This window comes from Trachymyrmex cornetzi, unplaced genomic scaffold (genome assembly GCF_001594075.2).
Source record: "Trachymyrmex cornetzi isolate Tcor2-1 unplaced genomic scaffold, Tcor1.1 scaffold326, whole genome shotgun sequence".
NCBI classification, from domain to species: domain Eukaryota; kingdom Metazoa; phylum Arthropoda; class Insecta; order Hymenoptera; family Formicidae; genus Trachymyrmex; species Trachymyrmex cornetzi.
Window position 1 is genome coordinate 4,922 of NW_017297961.1, and position 23,613 is coordinate 28,534.

Consider the following 23,613-nt stretch of genomic DNA (forward strand, 5'->3'; position numbering starts at 1 on the left):
ACGTGTGACATAGCGTTGTCACGTAGCAGAATCAGCTTATCGTGCCTATTGTCCCATTCCTATTGTTTTTGTTTCAAAGCTCTTAGTTCAAACAAATCGCTTCGAACGAATATCAACTACTGGGCTCAAAAGCTTGAACACACACCTTTCAAATACATGTATTGCCTTTTTATCAAACACACAAGCAGTGTGTTCGATAGCGTTTACCCAATATTGTACACCGACCGAAAGGGAGGGATGAGACACACACTCGTCTTGAACACACTGTATTTGCAAGGCAAACAAATAGTATATCACACAAATCATTCATGCATAACATACAAAATATAAAACACGCTTTGGTTTCTTTAATCAGTAAATGAATTAATGAGATGAATCGATTGATAAAAACTGAGTAGAGTCAGATCGAAGAATTCCACTATGAAGTTGTAATGATATTGAATTTGTCAATTTCGTATCTCTAAGTTAATTGAATAAAAAATATACATTTGACGAGGCAAATAAAAGGCATAACATTGAACTCATAGGACTTTTAACACAATAAGAACATTTTGTAGTTTGTTGTCAAGGTTTTAATCCGTTTAGTTGATATTCACTTAAGGCGTAATAGAAAACGATAGAGATTGATAGATCAATCTCGATGTGCCTCGTTTCGTCGAACTGACTCATAGGTTTCAAGCATACGTATGAAGCGTGATTTTACAATAGATATGATAGAACTTAAACAATAAACTTGAGTCTCTTAAATATAATAGGATTTCGAACACTAAATTAACTTATTGACTTTGATCATCCCAATAGCAAGAAGAAGAAAGGAAAAAACGACTGGTTAAAATATTACAATGCTCTCAAACGAATCATTCATCACATATTAATAAAATTGCAATTATCTGGTTATCATTGGCGTTCTGCTTAACGCGAGAAATCTCCAGGGTCGATCCTTCTCTTAGCTTCGGATGACTTGATGTTGCGGACGAGATGGCTGCTACATTTCGGTGTTGTCCGACGATTCTACGTCGAATGCGTCCTCTCGATCCATCAACTGCGATGTTTTTACTGAAGTACCTCGTTGAAGTAATAATGGCTGCGTTTGCTTCTGTCGCTCGTCGATTGGTGGATTGCACAGGTGATCAGCAGGAATCCACCGTAGACTTCTGCGTTATCTCGTTATCTCCTAGTAGCAGGTCATCCACTGACGTTACGGACAACAGCGTCCAAGCTGTGTCTCGTCCTTCGAAACTATATAAGCAACTTTCCGTGGGAAGAAATAATTTTGCAACTTTCCATGACTTGAGTAAGTCACCCTTAAAATAAAGAAAAGCACATTCACACTTTCGTTCAATCTTACAAGTAATGAGAATTCTCAATCCCGATATAATACGCAACGTAAAGTTGGTATGTCCCGCAGCCGGCACCGAAAGTACGTCAACACTTACGTACAAATGCGGGTCCGCAACAATGGCGGAACCTGCGATGCGAAACGAGATTCCACGGGCGCCGATTGACACCTATGCCAGATCGGCTCCAACCAAAGACCCGTGGATGTATCTAGCCTCCTCGATCGCAAACTGTAGAGGTTCTTCTCGAGGGACGTCTCCTCGTCGAGAGTAGCTTTCTCAGCAATGAATCACACAAACTTTCACACATGCACACTCGATCGACCATTCCACTTGGTAACTACCTGAATAATCACCGATCAAGAAGAAAGGCACACGCGCATGCGTACATTGTAAAGAGGGGTATCAAAACGCAGCGCCGCCTCGATTGCCAGTCGTCGCGACGAGAGTACTGCACGTTAGCGCCCGATCCGCGTTCCCATGGTTACGCGGACCTACATGGCTGTGCGGGAGTTTTAAAATTGCATGAATCCGTAACATTCCGCCCGCCTTCGTTAATTGCCTTTAACGAAATAATTTAGATAGGATTAGCCTTTACTGGGAGAGGGCAAAGTTTCACAATGGGTCTTTTCAATATGGTAGTTTGAGTTTTTATCGTCGCTACCCGTACCAATCCATCATCACCCGGATGAACAGAAAGGATCCTTCCCAGTGGCCATTTCGCTGGCGGATACCTCTCGTCTACAATTAATACCACGGAACCCTCCTCGAACGTCCTCGTCTCACTCTTCCATTTGGAAATAGCGTGGTAACGCTGGAGACATTCTTTTGACCACCTCGTCCAGAAGCAATCAACCATCTGTCTAATGAGCTGCCATCTGGATAATCGTGAAGGACACGTATCCATTACAGATGGTTCCGGGATCACGTTGGGTGCACAACCCATAAGAAAGTGACCAGGGGTCAAGGCGTTCAGATCTTCAGGATCATCACTGCAGGGCATTAGTGGCCTTGAATTAAGGATCGCCTCAATTTGAATGAGTAGAGTATTCATTTCCTCATACGTCAATAACGCGTCTCCAATTACTCGGCGGAGGTGAAACTTCATAGATTTGACACCCGCCTCCCATTTACCACCGAAATGTGGAGCGGATGGAGGAATAAACTTCCACTGTGTGCCGTTATTTGCCAATAAAGAAGCGAGTTGCTGAGATTCGGATGTGGCTTCAGAGAATAGCCTTTGCAAGGTAACATCTGCACCCTTGAAGTTAGTGCCACAGTCACTCCAAAGAGTTGTGCAGATACCTCTCCGCCCTGTGAATCTCTTATAAGCTGCCACGAATGCATCAACGGTGTAATCCGTCACTAACTCGAGATGAATCGCGGAGGTTGAGAGACATACAAATAAGGCGACATAGGCTTTATATGTTCGAGCGTTTCTTCCTCTCCAGGTCTTAATGGAGAGCGGTCCAGCATAATCAACACCTGTGTTGAGGAATGGACGAGTTTGCGAAACTCGTTCCTTGGGAAGTTGGCCCATCAACTGCTGCGCCCTTTTATGTCGGAAACGAGTGCATTGAACACACTTGAGTATAAAACTTTTAATTGGAACGCGACTTCCTATTACCCAAAATTCCTCTCGTAATGTGGACAACATGATCTGAGTCCCTCCGTGCAACGTTCGTCTATGAATATCTGCAATGACTAGGGTTGTAAACGGAGAGCATTTCGGCAGGATTGCCGGATGTTTGTCTTCCATACTTAAGGAAGATTCTCGTAAACGACCCCCTACTCGTAAAATGTCGTTAGCATCCATGAAGGGTGTTAGACGAGAAAATGGATGAGAGGGTTGAAAGTGTTTTCCTTCGGAAATTAATTTAAGTTCTCGAGGGAATACGGCGTTTTGCACGGCCTTAATCCAAAAGTGTTTCGCAGATTGTAGTTCAATGGTAGTGATAGGATGCAGCAGAGAAGAATTAGGCACCTTACGTAACCTATCGATAACTCGTCTACAAATGACAGTGATCCTAAGTAGTCTTGTTAAAGAGGAGTATTTCGATAGAAGATTCCAACAATCAGTGGATTGAATACGAGTCGTCGTGACTTTAACGGGTTTTTCTTCAAGTACTTCACTACTCTCTGTCGCGATTAGATTTTTTGGCCAATGTGAGGACGGTTCCATCAACCACATAGGCCCGTCTCACCAACATTTCTTTTCTACAAGTTGATCAATCGAAAGTCCTCTAGTTGCTAAGTCGGCAGGATTCTCCCGTCCTGCTACAAAGTTCCATTGAGCTTGCGGTACCGTCTCCTGAATATAACAAACTCTATTATGGACGAAGTCCTTCCAACGTGAAGGATGATTACTAATCCACGTAAGCGAGACAGTCGAATCTGTCCATAGATAAACAGGAATATAATTCCGATTTAAAACCTTAATTATATGGTTTACTAGCTTGGTTAGGAGGACTGCTCCTGCGAGCTCCAAACGCGGTATGGTCATCCGTTTCAACGGAGCCACTTTAGTCTTAGAACATATTAATTTTGTATGAATACTACCGTCATCAGAAGTCAAACGAGTGTAAACAACTGCTGCGAAGGCGTATGGTGACGCGTCAGCAAACCCATGTATCTCAAGTATTCTATCGGAACTTAAACCTATCCATCTGGGGAAACTAATAGTAGCTAAGTTCTGAAGATCGCTGACAAATGACATCCATTTGCAAGTTATTGCAGAAGGAACAGGATCATCCCACCCCAACTGTAAGGACCAAACCTCTTGCATGAGCATCTTCGCTCTTATCATAAGGGGAGAGAGCAAACCAAGCGGATCGAATAATCGAGCAATGGTAGCTAATATAGATCGTTTAGTAATAGTTTCGGTATGTTTATGATGGAAAGTAAATTGAAAGGTGTCAGTGTCTAGATGCCAATGCAGTCCAAGGGAGAGCACCACTGACTTCTCCTCAATTGATACGGAAGATCCAATCATTCTATCCTTCTCAGGAACGGATTTCAACACATTGGGATCATTGCTGATCCATTTTCTCAATCTAAACCCGCCCGCCATGCAGAGCTGATTTACCTGTTTAAGAGTATATATATATATATCTTGCGCTTGAATGATAGAATCTCCTCCTCCGAATAAATCATCTACATATCGTCCCTGTGATAATACTGGCACCGCTAAGAGTAACCTAGCCCCTTCATCTTTTATGAGCTGCTGCATAACGCGAAGAGCTTGGAAGGGAGCACAAGCTAATCCATACGTTACTGTAGTGAGTTGATAGGTCAACAAACGTCCCTCGTGGTCTATCCACAAGATTTGTTGATATTTCCAGTCTTTTGGGTGAACTTTGATCTGCCGGTACATCTTCTCAACATCAGCTGAAAAAACATATCGGAACTGTCGATACCAAATTAGGACGTCGAATATGTCGGTTTGCAATTTAGGACCGACATGTAGTAAGTCGTTTAGAGATACTCCTGTTGTGGTCTTGCTTGATTCGTTAAAAACCACTCGTAATTTGGTAGTGCTACTGTTTTCCTTTATTATTCCATGGTGTGGAAGATAATAACTAGAAGTTGAGTCTGATTGAGAGTCTGGAATGAGTGTCATGTGTGTGTGTTCAAGTGTTGCGTATTCAATTACAAAGTCTGAATACAATTTTGCGTAACATGGATCTGATTCGAAACGTTTATTTAACTGGTGTATTATACGAATGGCTTTCGCCTTGGAACCTCCTAATTGATCAGTGGATTGCTTAAAAGGCAACCTCACCACATATCGACCTTGTGGATCCCTCGTATGGGTAAGTTGGAAATGTTCTTCACACCTTTGTTCATCTGGAGTCACCGAATGATCCTTAAAGGTCGGAACTTCCTCTAATTCCCAAAACTTATGTAGTACGTGATACAACTCCTCCGTTGCGACCACATGACAACTTCGTGCATTCTCATTGTCTATTCTGCTACCTGTGGGTCCGGAGATAACCCATCCAAGTTTGGTGGATTGGGCTATTGGAGAATCTGGTGGTCCTTTAACCAATCCATCCGCGATGATATATCCATATACATCAGCACCTAAGATGAGATCTATTGCACCTGGCTGCATATACTGAACGTCCGCCAATTTTAGATCCGTCAAATGTGGCCAGGTTGTCGGATCCAGTTGGGCCGACGGAATCTCAGAAGTGAGATTGGCTAGTATGTGAGCTGTTACCGTACACTGGAATTCGGACTGGAAATGTGGACTCAGTTTAAAGTTGACCATGCCTCGTGGACTATTAGGAGTTTTACCTCCAATACCGATTAGAGATACTGATGAATGCTTCCGAGTCATCTTCAGTCGTTGAACCGTTCTTTCCGATATCAACGAGATCTCAGAGCCTTGATCAATTAAAGCTCTCACTTCCGTCATGTTGCCATTAGGTGCTGTAACCTGAACCTGAACCTGCGCAGTAGTCAATAATACTCGCTGAACCTTTATGGATGGTAGGAGGATTGAATGCATAACCTTTCGTTCTTGTGATGTCGCATTCGACTTTTCTTCAGAGTTGGTTGCATCTTTGCTATTTTCCTTATCCTTGTCTACGCGAGAGGAGACAGAGTGTATCGTGGTGTGGTGTTTCTGACCACACTTCCGACACCGTTTAGAGACTCGACAGGCTGCCACCCTATGACGCCCTAAACAATTAAAAACATAATTTATGTTTATAAATAAGTAATCTCCTTTGTTGAACTGACTTGGTATTGTATACGGTACATAGCGAGGGATGATGATTATCTGAACAAAGCGGGCATTTCTTTTCGGTGTTCGGATCCTCCTTTCTAGACGTTCCTTGATAATGAGTCTTGACGGATATCTTTTGCGGTTGGATAGAAAGTTTGCCGAAAGTGACTTTCTCAAATGCTTGAAGTGACCGAAGTCTGGAGAGTAAAAATTCAGTGAATTGATGCCACTTAGGTGGTTCCTTAGTTGAGCCCAGAAGCTGCTCCCACGTTTTCACCGTTTCCGAATCCAAGCGCTGGACGGCAATAAATATCAGAAAGTCATCCCAATGACTGACTGGTCGTTGTAGATTCTCTAAGGATCTATAAATCTGCATAATACTCGTATACAGACGCTCTAATTCCCCAGCTAACTCCTTGGTCATACGTTTCAGGCTAAGAGAGTTCAAAGCCGTATTCACCAGCATTCTTTTATTTTCATAAAAGGCAATAAGGGCGTCCCATGCTCGTTGAAAGTTATCCCCAGTGACTGACATATTCCTTAATAATTGAGCGGCCGTGCCGACTAAACTTGTTTTCAGATATTGAAGTTTCTCAACCGAGGAAAGAGAACGAATGGCGATCACCAGAGAAGTAAACAGATCCTTGAAGGAGAGCCAATCTTCCGGATTGCCACTAAATTTTGGAATGTCTATCCGAGGTAACCTCGCGTGATGATGATAAGAAGGCCCGGGCGGAATAGGTACATCGAGATGACCCGAAGACGCTCCCGACAGGGCTCCATGGTCAGAATCGAGTAATAAGCTCATGCGTTCGGTTGACTCTAAATAAAGTTCCCGTGTAGTAACAAAGAAGTTTTCCGAAAAATAAGAATGATTTTGTATATACAACCGATCCTCGTGATTCAATTCCCTCAAGGCTATTCCAATGGCTTCGTGAATTATAAAGAATTTTTCCCAATCATCTTTAAGTGCCGTAAGTCGGGCCTGTATTCTTTGATAATTCAAGTTATGTAAACCCACCTTAGTTAAGTCGTCGTACGAACTGGCAATCAGGGTGTTGAGCGTGAGTTGCTGCTCTAAGCGAGCTTCTACATGTGCTAGTCTCATCCTGCCCCCGGCCAATGTATCCGGCTCGAAGGACCAAAATGTTCGATAGCGTTTACCCAATATTGTACACCGACCGAAAGGGAGGGATGAGACACACACTCGTCTTGAACACACTGTATTTGCAAGGCAAACAAATAGTATATCACACAAATCATTCATGCATAACATACAAAATATAAAACACGCTTTGGTTTCTTTAATCAGTAAATGAATTAATGAGATGAATCGATTGATAAAAACTGAGTAGAGTCAGATCGAAGAATTCCACTATGAAGTTGTAATGATATTGAATTTGTCAATTTCGTATCTCTAAGTTAATTGAATAAAAAATATACATTTGACGAGGCAAATAAAAGGCATAACATTGAACTCATAGGACTTTTAACACAATAAGAACATTTTGTAGTTTGTTGTCAAGGTTTTAATCCGTTTAGTTGATATTCACTTAAGGCGTAATAGAAAACGATAGAGATTGATAGATCAATCTCGATGTGCCTCGTTTCGTCGAACTGACTCATAGGTTTCAAGCATACGTATGAAGCGTGATTTTACAATAGATATGATAGAACTTAAACAATAAACTTGAGTCTCTTAAATATAATAGGATTTCGAACACTAAATTAACTTATTGACTTTGATCATCCCAATAGCAAGAAGAAGAAAGGAAAAAACGACTGGTTAAAATATTACAATGCTCTCAAACGAATCATTCATCACATATTAATAAAATTGCAATTATCTGGTTATCATTGGCGTTCTGCTTAACGCGAGAAATCTCCAGGGTCGATCCTTCTCTTAGCTTCGGATGACTTGATGTTGCGGACGAGATGGCTGCTACATTTCGGTGTTGTCCGACGATTCTACGTCGAATGCGTCCTCTCGATCCATCAACTGCGATGTTTTTACTGAAGTACCTCGTTGAAGTAATAATGGCTGCGTTTGCTTCTGTCGCTCGTCGATTGGTGGATTGCACAGGTGATCAGCAGGAATCCACCGTAGACTTCTGCGTTATCTCGTTATCTCCTAGTAGCAGGTCATCCACTGACGTTACGGACAACAGCGTCCAAGCTGTGTCTCGTCCTTCGAAACTATATAAGCAACTTTCCGTGGGAAGAAATAATTTTGCAACTTTCCATGACTTGAGTAAGTCACCCTTAAAATAAAGAAAAGCACATTCACACTTTCGTTCAATCTTACAAGTAATGAGAATTCTCAATCCCGATATAATACGCAACGTAAAGTTGGTATGTCCCGCAGCCGGCACCGAAAGTACGTCAACACTTACGTACAAATGCGGGTCCGCAACAATGGCGGAACCTGCGATGCGAAACGAGATTCCACGGGCGCCGATTGACACCTATGCCAGATCGGCTCCAACCAAAGACCCGTGGATGTATCTAGCCTCCTCGATCGCAAACTGTAGAGGTTCTTCTCGAGGGACGTCTCCTCGTCGAGAGTAGCTTTCTCAGCAATGAATCACACAAACTTTCACACATGCACACTCGATCGACCATTCCACTTGGTAACTACCTGAATAATCACCGATCAAGAAGAAAGGCACACGCGCATGCGTACATTGTAAAGAGGGGTATCAAAACGCAGCGCCGCCTCGATTGCCAGTCGTCGCGACGAGAGTACTGCACGTTAGCGCCCGATCCACGTTTCCATGGTTACGCGGACCTACATGGCTGTGCGGGAGTTTTAAAATTGCATGAATCCGTAACACAGTGCTACTAACGATATCTCTCTAATGGGCGGAAACTTATTCCCATACCTAATAGTATAGGGAAGTCACCCTCTGAAGATCTTGATCTTGACATATATTGGTCAGGATCATGAACCTGAATAACCTCTAACAGGTTTTAGCAGTCGCTTGTTATTCGTCAAAAAGTTATTAACAAAAAATTTTACAAAATAACGTCTATATATTCTCGACATATAATATTAAAAACATCTCTCTTTCCCCTGCCTAGGAGCGCAGGACTTTCTCATGTCACATGACCTTGACAATATATGTCAAAGTCAAGATCATCAGAGGGTGGCTCCCCTCTATTACATAATTACCCTACCATTTTTATTTTTTGATGTTACACTTTGATAAACTATCGCATTTTTCGATTCGATAACGAATTAGTCTTCGTGAAACGAATTAGACAACTTTCAGAAATTTTTTAAATTTTATACATCGATAGTGCTCTGGAAGCTAGAATTTTGTGCCAAAGGATTTTTTAATTGGAAAATTAATCGAGATATAAACAATTGATGTCAAGTTTTACAAGAAGAAAATTGTCCTGATTATTTTGCGCCATATTTGATTCTTAAGTGTAATGACGCAGTTTTTATTGATTTGAAAGTGGAAAGAAGGATACAGATCAGTTTTGCAAGATAATACGTAAAGCGCGATAGTATAATCTTGAAAATTAGGAGAAAAAAATTAGTATTTCAACGAGAAAAGCAAAATTCAGGAACCTCAACGAATTGCATGGTTTATTCGAGTAAAACGTGTTTGCTTTGCATTTCTTCTTCGCAGTTGGATTCTACGCACTTTCTGGGTGGGTTATCGTCGAGATCTTGAAGTAACTGATTTGTATACACCGCTTAAATAGCATACAAGTGATATTCTTGGTGTTAAAATAGCGAAAGCTGGGAGAAGGAATGGAAGGCGCATCAATGTCGGCTGGAGCAGATGGCGAAACGCGGATCACAGAAGAAGGTCAAGGAGTCCAGCCTGATGAGAGTCCTTATCAGGTGTTTCGGTTTCAAGACCCTACTGTGCGGAACTTTCATGGCCATTATAGAACCCTTGCTCAGGTACAACTTCCCTTTCATTTTTTACCTAGAAATTGTACCCGGCAAAGTTTTTCGTTTTAATATTTTACATTTCTTACATTGGCGATGTCTTGATGATAAAAAATTACACGAATTTAATCCTGTGGAATTAAATCTTTTAGTAAGCAGTTTTTATTAATGAAATTTCAATATTTTTTGAATTAAGAATAAAGATTGAACTACATAAAGATCTAATTAAATGAATGTATTTATGATAATTACTACCCAGAAAATTTTTTTTTTTTCAAAATTTGTTTATTTGCTTAAATGATGTATAAACTATTTAAAAATGACATTCAAAAAGAATTTTGGTGGAAAGGCTGTTATAAATAATTTTTTCAGATTTTTTTCGGAAGCGCCTCTGAGCGCTCCGAAACGTTTGAAAAGGCCGCTCGACCGCGCACAGGATTATAAGGGTATTACAGCTCTGTCGGTAGTTTTAGCAGGTATAAGTGAATTATAGTTCTTCAAAATATATATAGATGGTGTAATAAATCTTGGAGATGTCGTAGGACGCCAGAAAAACCGTTAGAACTGGAGTAAACACGTCGCAACGAGCATCGCTTGCTAGTCCGACGTACGCGCTCATTTTATTTAGTTTGTGCGTTGTTTTTCAGTGCTTTATTTAACAAAATGAGTGAAAAAGTATATAACACAAAGAAAGGAAATAGAACAAGACCATCTCGGGCCAGTCGGAGCAGAATTTCTAACAGAAAACCGCCCAACCGCCACAGCTTCGAGAGCGACACCGAGGGAGTTTCGAGACTTGCAAAAAAAGATGTACACTCACAAACCAGCTATGCCCCTCTTGGTTTTCAATGCTGTACAAAAAATCTACGAAGATTTAACAAGAGAAGAACTCCTCTCCCGTTGCCTAGGAGGATTTACGCAAAATGCAAACGAAAGTTTGAACTCTGTCGTTTGGTCGATTGCACCGAAAGCGATATCTAGCGGCAAAGCAGTAGTTGATATTGCAACTAACGTAGCCGTCATAACATATAATGGCGGCTTTTCATCACTGTTAGATGTAGTATCAACCCTCGAATTGAAGATTTGTCCCGAGTTGCATAATTACGCAATGGAAATCGACCAACATCGTGTTCGAGCCGCCAACCGCTCATCGTCGATCAACCGAAAAAGCACTCGGAAGGATCTTACGGCACTCAGGAAGGAGACTGACGAGCTAAATTCGAATGTAGAAGGACAGCTATATGGAGCTGGGATAGCAGAGTAAAGGTGAAAAAATCAGCAAGCCCATATTTTGAAAATTTCATATCACAAATACGATTTCAAACTTTAAACGCGTTTTTCTCGAAACTATGTTTTACGAATCGGTGTACACCGTATCTCGCTCAATTTTTGTCCGATTGACTTGAAATTTTAACTGCAACTTCTTAAATAGATTTTCCGTGGAAGTACACACGATTTTTATGATTGATAAATTATTACGTTTGCAGTTAACAATTTAAGGTCGATTTTTTTGCTAAAAAATGAAAAAAAAATTTAAACTCATACAAATTTGTGAATTTTTAAACAAAATTAAAAATCCTCGGTACTTCTATGGAAAAACTATTGTAAATTAAGAAAAAATTTTTTTTTTGTTCCAGATGGCACACCAGGACTGCAACGGTGCACACCGTTTTTCTCCTACAAAAAAAATTTTTTTTGTTTTTTATACTGCCACGACGCCATTTTGTTATACATATATAAATAAAAAATATTTTTGAGAACTTTAATATATGTGTAATAAAGCCCTAAATTTTTGTTTTGATCCACCACCTAGAATTCAAGAAAAAAATTCACGAAAAAGCTTATTTTTTTCGACGCGCTTGGGTAGTGTAACCCCTTAATGATATAATTGTATGTTACGAGTTTTCATAAAAGAATACGATAAAAAATTGCACGAATTTAATCCTGTGGAATTAAATCTTTTATTAAGCAGTTTTCATTAATGAAATTTCGATATTTTTTGAATTAAGAATAAAGATTGAACTACATAAAGATCTAATTAAATGAATATATTTATGATAATTAAATGAATAATATAATTGTATGTTCCGAATTTTCATGAAAGAATACGATAATTATTATAATTTTAAAATTAAAAACATATTAAAATTCACAGATTTTCAAGATTTAAAATCTAAATTTTTAAACTAGTTTTTAATTTGTAAATTTCTCACATTCTGACGAATTTTCTTTTTTTACACAGAATAGTGCAACCGTTATTGTTGGGTCAGATGCTGCTCTATTTTAACAACACAGGCATCGACAAGTTTTACGCGTACAAATGCGCCATCGGCATTATTTTGTGCTCCGCTGTTAACGTGTTCGTAGTCCATCCTTACATGATGGATAATGGATATGACTCATTTGGGTATGAAGGTTCGCGTAGCCTGCTGTTCGCTGATCTACCGCAAGACGTTGAAGCTAACTAGAACCGCGTTGGGCGAAACGACAATCGGCCAGGCAGTCAATCTGCTATCTAACGACGTCAATAGATTCGACGTCAGTATCATATTTCTCCATTATTTGTGGCTCGGACCTTTGGAGACCATCATCATCACATACATTACATTCCATTTGATCGACATCGGAATATCATCTATTTTCGATATCGTATTTTTTTCTGATGTTCATCCCTTTTCAAGGTGAGGCAATGCTCTGATAGTTTCTAGCAAACATTTCTAAACTTTATAAAAGGCACACGTACACATATATATCAAGTCAATTTCAATTTAATCGGCTTATTAAATTGAAAGTAACTTGTATGTGTACGTGTGCCTTTTGCAAAGTTAAGAAACGTTTAAATACTTTAAATTATAAGTAACTTTGCTAGTGAAAATCGTCTTTTTGTTTCAATTAAACTGTCTATTGGTGGAATCTTGACTTACGATTAGTTTTGATAAATAATAAATAACAAATAATACATAGATTTTTAATAAACGATAATTTATTTAAATTAACTTTAATCTGAAATCTTTACATTGTAAATTGTTGCTTTTCAACTATGCCTTTTAAATTTTTTTAAATACGAGAAAAAATTCTGTTTCCAAATTTTACATTTTCATTGCTACACTGAGAAAAATAGTCTGGTTGGATTAAACAGTAACTCTGGTAGAAAATTGACAAATCAGAATTTTTTGGTTATGTCTACTAAAACTCTAGTTGGGATAACTAGAATTCTGATTAATATAATTATTCTGGTAAAAATAAGAATTCTAGTAAATTTTACCAGAAATATAGTATCAACCAGAATTCCGGTTATCTCAACTGGAATTCTAATAAATTTAATCAGAAATTTCTGATTCGTCCATTTTCAACCAGAAATTTTTATCAGTGTATGTCTCCAAATTGTTGAGTTTCTTGCTAAGTTTCCCTAATTACTGAGCATTTTTTCTGCTCAATTAATAAATATCGTTTGGTAAATCACTAACATGTTATAAGAGTTGCTTTTAATCGTATAATATTTCTAAAATTCCTTAGTGTGGCTAGGCAAGAAGTAGTCAGAGCTGAGATTAAGAACTGCTATCAGGACAGTTGAGAAAGTACGATTAATGAACGAGATTATTAGTGGAATCCAAGCCATCAAGATGTATACCTGGGAGAATTTTTTCACCTCGCTCAAAGAAAAAGCAAGAAAGTAAGTACTACCGCATAAACTGATTACGTAAAAAATATGTGTATCGATTGTACAATACATTGCAACAAGAAAGATGATTCTTGCAAAACCTGTTTGTGATAACGCCTTCGTAGCCCAAAAAACCCTGGTAGCAAGCTGACGTCAAAATGACGTCATTTGACGTCAAAAAGACGTCATTTGACGTCAAAATGACGTCAAAATGACGTAGCTTGCTACCTGGGAATAAAAGCAGAGAATATTTCTGTTTTTTAATGTTTGTTTTGACAAAAATTCCAGTATTAGAAATAAAATTCCAATATTAGAAATAGTCATATCCTGGGACGATTAATATTGTACGATATTTTTTATTTGAAATGAAAAAGAAAAAATATATATATTATATTGTACAATATATATAAACGCTATAAAATTCAATTTTAGGAAAGAAGTTAATATCATTCAATGGGCGTCATGTGTCAGAGGTATCGTCAAGTCTTTCATCGTCTTTATGACAAGAATATCGTTGTTTATTACGATAATGTCTTATATTCTGTTTGGATACAAGATAACGACCGAGAAGGTGTACGTGATAACTGCCTATTATAACAGTTTAATCTTAATCATGACTGCTTACTTTCCGCAAGGTATGCGATAATTAGTGTAGCAATGTATGTGATAATTACATATGTGAATGACATCGATCAATATTGACGCTTGCAATGCTCCTTTTTACTTTTTCAAGTTTTTATTTTTCTTTTTTTATCTGTCTTTCCTTCCTCACTGTTCAACACTGAATGATGAATTCCTCGCTGCATTTGTAGCAGAATCGACGTAATGAGTTCACGAGCATTTGCATGCGATAACTTGCTGATTAAAGCCGTAATGGCCACAATCGGCAAATTATTATACATAATTAATCGGTTACTTGAAACTATGGAAATTAAATCATTGGAAATTTAATCAAGTCAGTTAAAGAGAGATTTCAGTCTGCTGCCTTACAGTGATACGACGATTGTAGGAGAGAAGGGTGTCAGTCTTTCCGGTGGCCAGCATGCAAGGTTGGTTTTACAAAACATCCTAATAAGACAAAACATGCTGAATTTATTGAAATTTTTAATCTTTATTTATAATCTCAGAAACTCTCTTTTAATTCTTTTTACCTATATATGATAAGGTTGTTAAGAGAATCATAAAAAATTATATTTAATTTTCTTGAAAATTTTTGCATTTTATATATATGTGTATATAATTGACAGAATAAACTTGGCGAGAGCCGTTTATGCCGATGCCGACATATATCTTATGGACAATCCTTTAAGCGCCATAGACGCCTATGTGGGCAAGCATATATTTGAAAAATGCATCGATAAATATTTACGAGGCAAGACTCGAATTCTCGTCACTCATCAATATTTACGCAACGTAGGTAAAATTATCGTTTTGAAGGACGGAACTATCCAGGCTGAAGGGTGATTCTACTGCACTTTCTATCTTTTCAATTCACCTTGTTATTTGCGTAGGTTAATTACCTGTTAACATGATAGTATCATTGTCTTTTCGTAGAAAAAATTATACAAATATCAATGTTGATTCGCTTGTAAGCGTCACTTCTATTACTTTATATGAAATTATATGTTCATCAGCACTTACGACGAGCTGGGCTCTATGGGAGTGGATTTTGATCGACTATTCAAAAATTAAGTGGAGGCACATGAGAAATCGTCTGTACTCTCCTCGCCTCCCGTTAGCCGTAAAAATTCGCTCATTGCCAGTATCACGTTGCTGAGTTCCTTAATGACAAATAATAGTTCGAAACAGGATCTTGACGAGGATAAAAAATTTAGGAATTTATTTAATAAATTACTTTCTAAATAATATGTATTTTGTTTAATTAATATTATTATTTAGAATAATTAAATTAATGAATATAGAAAAAGAACGAGTCTAATTTAATTTAAAAATAAATTTTTTTTTATTAATCTTGAAATAGATATTGTTACGTCCAGCGGACTCACGCTGCCTCTCTTCTCTTTCTCACGGAGACCTAGGGGTTATCAACCCCTTAAGACTTCTAGGAAAAGTAATAAAAATCTTTTCCCATGAGAAAGTTAAAGTAAAAAGACTCTAGTGTCTCCATTAATGCCAAATAAAGTAGAGTTAGAATCGGTGAACGCAGGGAGCTAATGCACCACCGATGACACTTTCCTTGGACAGCGCCATTAAAAACGGCAATTAATGTCAGTACTGGCGCCTAAACATTTTTCTGACAAGCAAGTCGCGGACGATTCTCATGATGTCCGCGACCATAAAATATAAATGTGACACGCGACGTCCAGGGAAAGTGTTTGACGGGCGCGTGCACGTGCGCTTGTCTTAATCGATGCACGTGCATTTTCCCATAAATTTAGGAAAGTCATAAAACTAAGACGACACTTGTTGATACCAACCGACTTCTTTTCTCCCCCATAATCTCGACTAATCCAAAATCCCGAAAGTCATCCCACCACCCAAATTTGAACCCCACTAATTAGGAAAAACCGCTATATAAACCACGGTTCCGCGGTCCTGAGCGTCTTTTTTGCTCTCGTCTTTTGAGTCTTTTAAGTCTTATTAGCCTTTTAGTCTTCTTGTCTTGACTTTTGCTCTTGGGGTCGTTTTGGCTTACTAATTCCCAAGAGTCTTGGTCCTAAAGTCGGACCCGAAAGGTTATTCCAATTATTTAATTCACCAAGTTCGAGTCTCGGGCACACTCTGTGCGTTACTTATTAAATACCGAACATTAGAGTCAGTGACTCGAAGCCCGAGGTCTCAACCACCTACGCCGACATCGAACCTTTCAAAGCTCTCGCAACAGGCTCCGCCGATTTCATCAACCAGTAAGTGAACGTCGCCCCTCTTTTCCCCTTTTATCTCTTCTCTTCTCATCCCACTCACTACTTTCAGGAATTCGCGTCCGTTTCTTTGTTCGTTAATGAATTGTTTAATTGTCCTTAATTGTTTTCCCTTTAAATATCGATACATGAACCTTGCAGTGCGTTCAGATGGAACCACCGGTCGTCCCCACCGTCGCTCGGTTATAACATACGTCCGGACGACGTCCTCGCAGAACGTCACATAATAGGGTCAATTTCCCGGAGGCTCGTCAGTCCCCGAATCATACCACCGAAGCTTCGCCGGTCGGAAACTATACCGTCGCCGAATTATCACCACCAATTTTCTCTGTTCCTCCTCCTTCCCCCCAATATCTATTTCATACTCACCAGTATCGAACCTCCTTTCACTTCCCGATGAACCTTCTGAAACACCCGATTTCCAGTCACTATACCCGAATCCTTCTCCCGTCTTAAACGTCTATCTTCCGCCTTTAGACCTTGCTGACAATCAACCCTCCTTCCCTCTGCCTCTTCAACCATCGTATTTCCACTACATCACTTCCGTAGCTGACCTCCTGGCCTATTGGCTGCGACAACTTACCGATAACCCCCGAACCGCAGTAGTATACCTGAACGATACCTCTTTCCCATTCACAGTCCCAGCTGAACATTTAATTCCCCTTTCAGACTATTCCTCACCTCTTTAAACGCTCCTTAACCTCCCCCTCCCCCTCTTTCTCTTCTCCTCAGATCACACATACACACACGCACACTATCAAGCTAACTATATTATTAAATATATATATATATATATATATATAAAATATATATATATATACGTATATATGTAATGTAACAACAATTCTTGATTTTAATTATATTACTTAATTATCAAACTCTGATTATTTTAATTTTGTTAGATATAGATTAATGAACTCATTTTCATATTTTTTCTGTAGCAAAGTTACACTTATTTAGTTTTTGGGTTATTCAAATATCGCGCTCATTGTTTAGTTATTTTCTCGGTGATTATGTTTTGTTCCTTTTCTCATTAAATTAGTTTAACCTTCTTCTTTGATTTTCGTTCTCGTTCTTGACCGCCTTTTTTTTATGCTTGTATCATATACTGAAATAAATTACTTATAAAGAACAGGTTATGGGCCCAGGCCCTAAAAAAAAAGTGATACATCCTTTTTCTTTATCTTCAATCTTTCGAAGTGCGCATTAGTTGCGATAAAGGTCGGATCAAAAATCAACAACTCAATTGTGAGGTTAGATGGACGCTTGCTGCGTGCAAATCATCACGTTGAAGATAAGTAAAGCATTCGTTGCATAATAAAGCATTCGTTGCATAATAAAGCATTCGTTGCATAATAAAGCATTTGTTGCACAATAAAGATTTCAGTCTCACATTATCAAAATGATGAATAATGATGCTTGTTCGTTAATAGAGAAACTGAAAGGTAACGAGAATTATCACACATGGAGCTTTGCTATACAGACGCTCTTGGAATTGCATGGTCTGGAAAAGTGTATTATCAGTGGTGAAGGCACGGAAACGGATACTGAAAAGATCAAGAAGGCGAAAGCTCGTATTACACTGAGTTTATGTCCATCCATATACCCGCATACCCAAACGTCTACAACAGCAGCAAAGTTATGGATGAAACTGAAAATGATGTTCGAAGACAGTGGTCTGGTTCGACGAATCGGTTTGTTGCGCAAGTTGATTACAACTCGATTAGATACATGCAGTAACATGAACGAATATATAACACAGATTACTGAAACTGCAAATAAATTAAATGGCATTGGATTTGCAGTAAGCGAAGAATGGTTAGGGTCGATTCTGTTAGCAGGTTTGACTGAAGAATATAAGCCGATGATTTTAGGCTTAGAAAATTCAGGAATTGCCATCAAGGCAGATACAGTTAAATCAAAATTAATAGATATGGCAACAGATACACCAAATGACTCAGCATTCTTAGGAAAACGCAACGTAAAGTATAATGAGAAAGGGAAATTCCAGAAAAATTTTACACAGAATTTTAAGTGTTATAATTGTGGAAAGAAAGGGCATGTAGCTAACAAATGCCGAAATAAATCAAAATCTACGGAAGATAAAAAATCTGCTGAAGATAAGGAAAAATCCACCAAAGACGCAAAAAGCATGTTCACCAAAAACGCCTTCAATGCAGTTTATTTAACTAGACTTCCTCGTAAGGAAGAATGGTATATAGATAGCGGATCATCTCAACACATGACGCCATTTGATGACTTAATCGTAGAAGAAACGAATACGGATGTCAAAGAAATCACTATAGCTAATTCAGAGAAGATGCCTGTATCCGGTGCTGGAAAGATTATTGTGAATGTTGAAGATAACGAAATAGGAATAAAAAATGTTTTGTGTGTTCCAGAATTATCAGCAAACGTACTATCGGTTGCTCAAATAGTGAAGAATGGAAATCAAGTTCTGTTCAACCAAGAAGGATGCAAGATATTTAATAATGCAGAGGAATGCATCGTTAATGTCAAACCAATCGATGGCGTTTACCGACTACAAACTAATTCAGCTAAATGCATGACTTCTACAACACCCAGAATTAACGCTATGACATGGCATCGAAGACTAGGCCACATAAATTTCGCGGATCTCTGCAGAATGAAGAATGGTCTGGTAACAGGCATGGACTTCAATGAATGTAATGAACAGGAAATACGGAACTGCATCGTTTGTAAAGAAGGTAAACAAACCAGATTACCCTTTCCAAAAAGCATAACTCGTGCAAAGAACATACTGGATTTGGTACACTCAGATTTAATTGGACCTATGGAAAACAGATCACTCGGTGGTGCGAGATATATCCTCTCTTTCATAGACGATTATTCTCGAAAAATTTTTACTTATTCCATTAAAGAAAAGTCGGAAGTGTTAGATAAATTTATTGTATAATATATTATATTTTATTGAATAAATTTATTGAATTTAAAGCCATGGTTGAGAGAGAAACTAATAAAAAAATTAAAGTATTACGAACCGACAACGGTACTGAATATGTAAATTCCTCTTTTAAACGCTTCCTATTAAAATGCGGTATAAGACATCAAAGAACAAATACGTATACTCCAGAACAAAATGGCATTGCAGAACGGGCCAACAGGAAAATAGTTGAAAAGGCCAAATGCATGTTATTTGACGCAAAATTAGATGTTTCATATTGGGCAGAAGCAGTTAACATGGCGACTTACGTTTTAAATAAATCTGCAAATTCAACATTGAAAACGGAAACACCAGAGGAAGCCTGGAGTGGAGAAAAACCGCATGTAACGAATCTGAAGATTTTTGGCAGTCCAGTCATGGTACATATTCCCAAGGAGAAGCGCCGTAAATGGGATAAAAAATCCGTCAAATTAATATTCGTTGGATACGATGAAGGAATAAAAGGATATAGGTGCATAGATCCAAAAACAAAAAAAATAATTTTCAGCCGGAACGTTTTCTTCCTAGAGGATGATGATAATAAAAGAAACATGATCGATTGGAACGATCCAGAAGTGAGGGAAAATTCTGAAAAACTGCGCGTCCCAACAAAAGGGACTCTTAAACTACAAAATAGACAAGATACAAAGGAAATTGAAGAAGGAAACGAAACGGAAGAGGATGGAGAAAATGAAGAAGGTTCATTCCAGTCAGCGCATGACTCTACAGTAGAATTGGACAAAACTCTTACACCAGTTGTAGAACCGAGACGTTCTCAAAGACAACCGAAACCACGTAAATTCGAAGATTTCATAACTTATGCAGCAGTCACCCAAAATTATGGAGAAGAGCCAACAACAGTTGAAGAAGCTTTAACCAGTGACAACGGCAACAATTGGAAGATAGCTATGAAGAAAGAACTCAATTCATTGGAAGAAAATGATACTTGGGATTTGGTCCAACTTCCGTTAGAAAAGAAGGTAATAAAAACAAAATGGGTCTTTAAATTAAAAAGAGATCATAATGGTAAGGTAATTCAACACAAGGCAAGACTAGTAGCTAAAGGCTGTTCTCAGCAATACGGTGTTGATTATAAGGAAACATATAGCCCTGTTGTACGATATACCTCCATTCGGTGTCTTATCGCATTGGCAGTAAAGTTCGACTTGAAAATAGATCAAATGGACGTAGTGACAGCCTTCCTTCAGGGTGAACTAAAGGAGGATATATATATATACAGCAACCCGAGATGTTCGAGGATGATTCTGGTCGAGTCTGCAAATTAAAAAGAGCTATATACGGGCTCAAACAAAGTGGCAGAGTATGGAATCAAAAACTGGACACCAAATTGAAATCATTCGGATTAAAACAGTCCTTATCCGATCCTTGCGTTTATTTTAATGAGGATTTAACGCTTATAGTCTCCATATATGTTGATGACATACTTATTTTCTGGAAACACGCAGACATCAGAGACAAACTGAAATCCATGCTATCAACAAATTTTAAAATGAAGGATTTAGGACGTGCTACAACATGTATTGGACTTCACATAACTTATGAACGAAATGCCATATGTTTAGATCAAAGTAATTACATAGATCAAATCCTAAAGCGGTTTAACATGGAAAACTGTAAGTCGGTTACAACTCCAAGTGACCCAGACCAGAAGTTATCAGTTTCTATGTCTCCTAAAACCGAAACTGAAATTGAAGAAATTAAAAACATTCCCTATCAAGAAGCTGTGGGAAGTCTACTTTATTTAGCGCAAGGAACAAGACCAGATATAATGTTTGCCGTTAGCGATGTAAGTCGTTTTAACTCAAACTTTGGAAAAGCGCACTGGTCTGCTGTGAAACGTATTTTTCGATACATAAAAGGCACTAGTTCATATAAGCTTCGTTACGTAAAATCCGGATCCAACTGCATAACTGGCTATTGTGATGCAGATTGGGCTTCTGATGTTGATAAGAGAAGATCTTGTACTGGTTATCTTTTCAACTTATCGGAGCAGCAATTTCATGGGCAAGCCGACGACAACCAACCGTAGCACTTTCGAGTACAGAAGCGGAGTACATGGCGGCGTCGACAGCTGCGAATGAAGCAATTTGGTTAAAAAGCTTTGCTTCTGAACTTGACAAAGAGCAAATCATAAAACCAATTCGAATTTATTGCGATAACCAAAGCGCGATTAACTTATCCAATCAAAATGGATTTAATCCTCATACGAAACATATAGATGTGCGACATCATCACATCCGTGATAAAATTGAAGGACATATCATTGATCTGCAATATATCCCTACAGAAGAAATGGCAGCGGATAGTCTAACAAAGGCAGTACCTGGACCGAAGACAGACTTCTGTTCTATCAAGATGGGACTATCTAAACATTAAGAAATTATAATATTGTAGTTATCAAAGGTCAAGAGTTAATTTATAATTTTCTAAATGAGTGAGGGTGTTAGATATAGATTAATGAACTCATTTTCATATTTTTTCTGTAGCAAAGTTACACTTATTTAGTTTTTGGGTTATTCAAATATCGCGCCCATTGTTTAGTTATTTTCTCGGTGATTATGTTTTGTTCCCTTTCTCATTAAGTTGGTATAACCTTCTTCTTTGATTTTCGTTCTCGCTCTTGACCGCCTTTTTTTTATGCTTGTATCATATACTGAAATAAATTACTTATAAAGAACAAATTTCAAGCAACATCTCCTCGTATTCCCAACGCTAACACCAGGATTGCACTTAGTCCAATCCCCGGCCCTTTGGATTTACTTCCAAGGCCGAAAATAAGGGCATCGAACGCACTGGCCCAACTATAGGATAGAAGTGTGCCTTTACGGCACACTGACCTAGTTTCCCGGCCTTTAGCCTGTGCGTTTGCCTCGAGCGGCACTCAGCGGAGCGTCCATCTCGAGAGAGGCTTCCGCTTCGTCCTCCCTCGAACCCCCGGCTCTACCAAGTGGTCAAAGGTCGAAGTGAAGTGCCTCCCGTTGAGTCGGTCCCTCCCCTTAGCTCCCTTGCGGTCCGGAGCTGAGACTGACGATACGGTGGTTCGGTTCGCGTTACGTTCACCCCCTCAGGTTCCATGCATGCGGAACCTCGGACGTAACAATATACAGGTATTCCTTTAGTGTAAATAGAACATCTTTCCAGACTAAGGACCTAAAGTAAACATTGAAGATGTACAATAAGTCAGCAAGTTCATATACACTTGTCTCCTTTGAAAAAACTTCAATCATCCTAGAATATCAAAGAATATTTTTTAATGAGATTTTTGGATAGCCAACAATTAAGTTTGAAAAACAATAGAAGAAAAATTTTAATAGTCAGTTTTTTTAAAGTATTTTTTGTAAATTATCACACGATTATTTAACATAAAGAGAAGTAATTGATTAACATAATTGATTAACATAATTTGGGCTTTCTTCTGGATGTGCTTGCGGGCCTCAATGCGCTTGCACGATCGTATGTTTCGCAGCATTAGTCGCGCCACTATGCGATTTTTCAATACCAACACGTCGGGACGTGTACTCAATCGCTTCTCCAAAGACATGGGCGCGGTACACGAGATGCTGCCCATCGCGTTTATCGATTCTATCCAGATCGGTATGTCGCTGGTAACCGCCATCATCGTGATCGCTATCGCAAACGTGTGGCTGCTGATACCTACGGTGATTGCCAGCATTGTCTCTCTCTTCCCTCCTCCTATGCAACAAAATCCAGACTGCGCCGTGCGTTGATAGATATACAAATTATTATTTGATAATAATAATAATTATAGTCTTTCAAATTTAATACATCTATATTTTTATTATCTTTCGACTTTAATCAAATAAATAAATTTATTAATCATTTTTTTGTTATTTTTTGCATTTTATTGTTTATTTTTTTACTTTCTCACAAATGCACCAATCATATAATTTATGTGATATTACTACTTTTTACTTACTATGTAAAATGCACTTATATGCACACCGATTTATGTGTACTTTAAGGTTAAATGATTTTATTTATTAAATGACATTGATTTATTTTAGAATTATTTGAATTTGAACAAATTTTGCGCAATTATGAACTAAAAGTTTAATCCTTCGCCATATCTCTATAGATATGACATATC

General features: G+C 38.4%; 1 pseudogene; it reads left to right on the plus strand.

Annotated features, from left to right (window-relative positions):
• LOC108762936 (multidrug resistance-associated protein 4-like) overlaps positions 1 to 15,473 on the plus strand; it is a 16,110-nt pseudogene extending 637 nt beyond the window's left edge.
• The last annotated feature ends 8,140 nt before the right edge of the window (positions 15,474 to 23,613 follow it).